General features: G+C 29.1%; 1 long non-coding RNA gene across 2 annotated transcripts; it reads right to left on the bottom strand.

The window, feature by feature from the left end:
* Positions 1 to 300: 300 nt before the first annotated feature.
* LOC139906029 (uncharacterized) lies at positions 301 to 5,058 on the bottom strand. Of its 2 annotated transcripts, XR_011781225.1 has the most exons (3): positions 3,358 to 3,621; positions 1,499 to 1,918; positions 301 to 1,435 (listed from the first exon to the last, which is right to left on the bottom strand). It is a non-coding gene; the product is annotated as an uncharacterized lncRNA (long non-coding RNA). The 2 variants fall into 2 exon arrangements; XR_011781224.1 differs by having other exon boundaries at positions 1,499 to 5,058.
* Between the last annotated feature and the right edge of the window lie 942 nt (positions 5,059 to 6,000).

The raw sequence follows: 6,000 nt of genomic DNA, 5'->3' as shown, positions 1-6,000 counted from the left end.
TAGATATTCCTCGTCAACTTTTCAATTAATTTAGATATAATTGTAAATGTACTTGCTCTAACTATTCTTTAACTAACATGAGGATTTCATCAGCACAGGACATATTTCTTTGGAGATTTGATGTGATCATAACTAACCAAAGGCATTTTATACATGTAATAAATTATTCTAAAGACAAATCGTCATGAAATACAATTTCAAAGTTTCTTTGGTGCAAACTTTCATAAAATTGACAACTATATTTCTCCTATACATTGAGAATTGAATATATATAAACTAGAACTAATAAAATATTTTGAATCGTACCCCAAGTTTTATATTTTATGAAATTTTTATAATGATTGATTTACTTATAATGATTCAAGACGGTATTTTTTTAATACATATATCACAATTAATTGTATTAAACAATGGAAAGGGTTTTCTGACTGTTGTTCTATATATTGTACACTTTTCCCGCACACTCATATTATATGATTTGGAAGTCAGTACAGTGTTTGTGATTGTTTGAGTATCCGAAAAAGTTCGCCAAGCATGAATTTGTATTTCTTCGAAATGAAAATTGATGTGTTTTTTCTTCTGTCTCTTCGAGGAAAGAAACATTGATGTAAGATGATATTGTCTAATACAAGTTTATTCATTCTTGCCCCTCAGAGATAAATGCAGTTCTAAGAGTCCGTGGAGAAGATTTTATTGATGTCTTAGGAAGGTTGGCAGACTAATTGCACGATTTACTTAAGTTCCTTAGGTTGTATTAGTCGCCGATGTTCCATGTTCCATTCTAGGTATGGACTCTCTGAGTTTTTATGCGTTTGAAATTGACTGAAACAATAATTATAGTTAGTTTTATATTAGTAAATGATATTCCAACTTTAAATCTCAAACTGGGAAGATCTCCTAATCTTTTAAAATCCTCAAAGTTCGACAACTCTGCAGGTCAATGGGGCTCTTGTATTTACTATTTATCAACCACTTGTCTTGAAACTATACTTTTCTAACATTTGTTAGGATCCAAAATCCTCATTGCAATAGGATGACGGTTAATTGCCACATATAATCACAAAACACACATAAGAATTAAATAGAAAAGATTGCAAGATAATTTAATCCCGAGGCATATGGAATGAAGCACAGGTGAAGGGTCGAAGCTAGTACAGCAAAATCACTGATTCACATGTGATAACTGATAAGTTAATAAAGTATGTTGATATATTGTATAAATATTAAATATATCATATGACAAATATATGTAGACTTTCATGGACAAAGTCTCCATCTTGATCTATAACCCTACCACAATATTTGATATAAGTAGAGATTTCAATATCTCTTCATTGCATTTTGATGAAAAGATGGACTGCACATGAATGCCAATGATTCTTCCCAACGGAACGTAGCAGTAGCATTCCGTGATTCCTTCCCAATACTTTGAAACCTACGAATTATAATAAAGCTTTTCAGAATTGTGAATACAATGGTAAAAATTTCACTAACAAACCTAAGTATCTAAGAAGAAATAGCATTTCCTTTACGATTATCCAATACGAAAACGTTGCAAGGCAAAGCAGCACAAGGCGAAAATATCTCAATGCGAAAGTGTAACAAAGCGAAAGCGTCTCAATGCCAGAACGTCTCAAGATAAAAGCGTCACAAGTCAAAACATTACCGGACGAAAACGTACATGGGAATACGAACACGGCTAAAATGTTCAAGGCGAATCCTCCTGACCTGTCTTTTTTGTTACATATTTTAAAAGATAAATGGACCTTTTACATAATTTATTTTTTATCATTGATTTGAATAATTTGTAATTAAATTATTTAAATTAACATCTTAATGAAATAGGAAAATTTGACAGTATAAGGAATTTTTGATTTTGTAGTTCTTTTAATTTTTGAGGCATCAATTTCAACTAATCCTGAAAAAAAACTTTATATAACTATACATTTTAAAGATTTATATTTATTCAGGTAGATTTATAAAGAATATCATTTTTATTTGTCTGATATAAAGGAACAAACCATCAATTGGAAAGTAATGTATGAATAAATATAATTTTGAGCACATATAACGGTTTTGGGACGGCAAATTAAGTCATATAAATAAACAAAAACATGTTTTCAATAACTTGAAGTGCAAATAATTATTATTTGCCAAATTACTGTAAGTAAATATTATTATTTTTCTTCACGATATGAACTAATTTACTTTAGCTTCTTCAATAATTAAAATATATTTAGACAATTCATTATTGAAGTATATTTTTAAAAACTGATTTAAAGAAATGTTTTTTGTGCAAATGAGTATAACGTTACATGAAATACTAAGATTTTTGCTGTAATTATATACTTAAGTATATAGGCATATACTTTAAAAGGTTATAGAAACAGTTTTATTATCTATACTGAATTTGGTTTGTTTTAAATATATGACGAAAAAACTCTCAATATGTTTGTAGGTATATTGAAAGAGTACATTAATTTAGACAAAATTTTATTTTTTACGGTTTTTTCGTTCTGAAGCTTTACTTATATTTTGTTTTTATTGTAATATAATCCTAGAATCTGGACTTTAGTACATACACCAGGTTTTGTCTTACACTAAAGTTAAAAACATTCAAAATAGTTTCTTGTATCCCTGACAACATTAAAGAATGAAGTTTGAGTCTCAACTACTTTTAATAAAGTAAAAAAAATGATTGAAAGTGAGCTTATCAAAAATGAAAAAAATATAACGAAGGATGGGTTACCATACCTATCATGAAGTTTATTTATAAGAATTTTGCATATTATAATTTTAAACCCCCTCAACAACTCTACTTTAAGGGAAAGAAAATAACAATATAGTAGATTTTTTACTTCCAAATTTGATTTATCAATGTATTTTTACTCCTAGAATGAAGACACATTTTAAATCCTAAAACCTCTATATTTTTGAAACGGCCTGTTTTAAGGTTTGAAAATTACTAATGAACAAAGCTCTTAGAAATAAATTGTCTATCAACGTATTAATCTACCTTAACACATGATAATTAAAACAATACAGAAAAAGGTACCCATAACTTAGAGTAGTATGTCTAAATTACTAATAATGGGATTTTTTATGGAATAAAAAAACACACTCTTTGAAAACTTTGGACAATGTCTTTATTCTTTTTTCTACACCCAGAGCAAAGCCTGTTTCCACGCTTTCGTAACAAAGACAATTGTCTCAGCAGAGGTTCTGAGGCTTTTCGAAGATCTTTTCCATAATATTTTTTCATGTGAAGGATTGTGGACCTACACAAACATAGGAGTGCAAATACTGTTTGAATATTTATCTTTTGGGTTGATAAAATTCAAAATACAACGTACTTACTCTTGTACGCAGTGGAATTTTTCATTATTTGGCAATCATAAGAGATGAAGGATCTCTTATGAGAACGAATAGAGGGAGTAACAGACACACGGTACATAAGTTAGGAAAATAAATTAGAAAGAGAAAAAGAAAAAGAAGAATCATCACTCTTTTTGTCGTATTAATAATTAATATAATTTATAATGGATCATGTTTGTGTTTACAACTCCGTCTGAGGAAAGAATATAATGGACCCAGTTCTGCGATTTGATATCATGTAATCCATGGATATCTCCAATATCCGATTACTGTAAAATCTCTATTCGGATTTTATCTCTAGCCAAGTATCTAGGGAGTGTTTTGGAGTCCAAGTCGCTTCACTTCAACTCATCAAACCTCGGGAAATTAAATCCTCATTTCCAATACGATCCAATATTTCATTGACAAAATGTATATTATCCTGAAAATATGTAGGATCAATTATGAAGAGGAATTGTCTCACACTAAATCCTTCATTTACTTCAACAATCAAGAGTTATCATTTATATTCATATAGATGATGTTGATGTTAAAGGCTTCAGCATTCTTTGGTTTCATTTATCAATATTAATTATTAATGAATACAGCACTGTCTCCTTTAAACATCTTTGTATAATCGTTCTACAAAATCCAAGTTATCCCCTTTTTTGAGAAAGGCTTCGTTCACTAACATGAAAGATTCATGTTCAATTTTGTTCCACTTATTAATAAGCAAGGAAGTAAATGGACTACCTCGCGCCTCGATAACTCCTATGTATTTATGAATACAAAACGGCGCTGAGCTCTTACATGATTAAGGAACTAATAAATTACAATTTACCACTCTGTTATTGCTAAATTCAGTTTCTCATTGATTAAAGATTGTCTAGTTTATAGTTTAATTAATCAATTAATTTAATATTATAATATACAATTCAAAAATAAATTAATATAAGTTCTTAATTGATTCATTAGTTCGATATATTGGCTAAAATATTTTGCTGTCTTTTCATCTCTCCCTTAATAAAAGGTATTCATCCAAATGACTTCAAGATTCAAATCCCTACATTGAAAACGCTTCAAGTGGAATAGTCACGTTAATCCAGTTAAACTTAATGTTGGGATGAGCACCTGTTAGGGGATCCATAACACTTATTTATGCTTGAAAACGAAATTTTGATAATTTCCCAAGGTTGGAGTGAAGCGACTCGAACTCTGAGAGACTCCATATGATTTTTGGATAGCTCTAATTTCTATTTAACCGTCAATCAAATATGTATTGGAGGTATCCATGGAATAAATGACATTATCTTTCCGGAATGGATCCGCTATATTCCTTCCCGAGACAGAGTTGGATTCACAGATATAAACGTGATCCCTTTTATTAATTATTGATATGATGGATTTGAGGCATGAGGGTTGAATGTACTAAACATCTGATCCTCCTTTTCTTCTTCATGATCAACAGCTATGTGTATGATTTTTTCTTCTGTATCTAGCTAGCTATTTTGTATTTTATTCCATTTGAAACACTGTCCGATAATGTCAATCTGTCAATTATTTGGTTCATATTATGAGACAGCGATTATTTTGCAAATAATATTACAAAAATGCAGCAAATAAATAAAATACTTATTTACATCAAAACTTCATTAAACTCGAACATGGCAATTTTATTCAAATATAAGCGAATGGAGACGAAATATCTTCACATTATCACACACCATAAAATATTTAAATGTTGAATTTTAAATGCAAATAATTAGGACTTCGAACTTTAAACTAATGTTTCTCAAATACTCTATCATTAATCGATTTGAAATTGTGTGAAGATTACATAATAATCTCTTTTGATATCCTTGGTTGAAGTACTAAATAATTGTTGCGAAAACCAATTTGGGATAAGTTTCATTCTATATTTAGCTATATTATATCATTATGCCCTCCTTTACATGCAATAACAGCCTTGACATGCCGGTGAATAGAGACATTTTTCATCTCTACGTATAATCATAAGTTTAATCATTTGGTTTATAAGTTAAACTATCACATTAAAAAAAAAATCACACCACTCATATTTTCGAAGACCAAACAGATTTATTTAACTAATATAAACATCCCTACTGTTCGTGAAAAAAAACATGCAACTTATATTATTAATGTGTACCTACTCAACCCAATCCATTAGCAACATTTGATATGCAAATGAAATAATATCTTCAAAAAATATTATTTTACTGTAGCATAAAAATATTATTTTATTGCAGTATAAAAAAACATTTATATCCTGTACTTCCATAAATATACATATATAGATACATAATTATCATATTCTGTAGAAAAGTTTTAAGGATATAATATTCTTCGAGAGTATATTATATCGTTTTTTAGTTATTGTTATTTTCTTGGACGAATAAAACTCGTAAATATAAGTAACCTCAGCAAAGATAATATATGTATAAGGTTTCTTATAAAAATTATTTTTGAATGTTCCATGTTTCAAAAAATAAAAATGGAATGTTCAGCTATAAAAATCTTTTTTTTTTTTCGATGACAAGAACTATTCTGTAAAAGTGGGGGTGGGGGATAGGGATCTATGGCCCTAGTGGTTCCAGCGTCATTGTATTTGAATAGGCATAAATACTT

This window comes from Lepeophtheirus salmonis, chromosome 7, assembly GCF_016086655.4.
Source record: "Lepeophtheirus salmonis chromosome 7, UVic_Lsal_1.4, whole genome shotgun sequence".
NCBI classification, from domain to species: Eukaryota; Metazoa; Arthropoda; class Copepoda; order Siphonostomatoida; family Caligidae; genus Lepeophtheirus; species Lepeophtheirus salmonis.
Note: the sequence above shows the minus strand (reverse complement) of the source record. Positions and strands in the feature narration are given on the sequence as shown.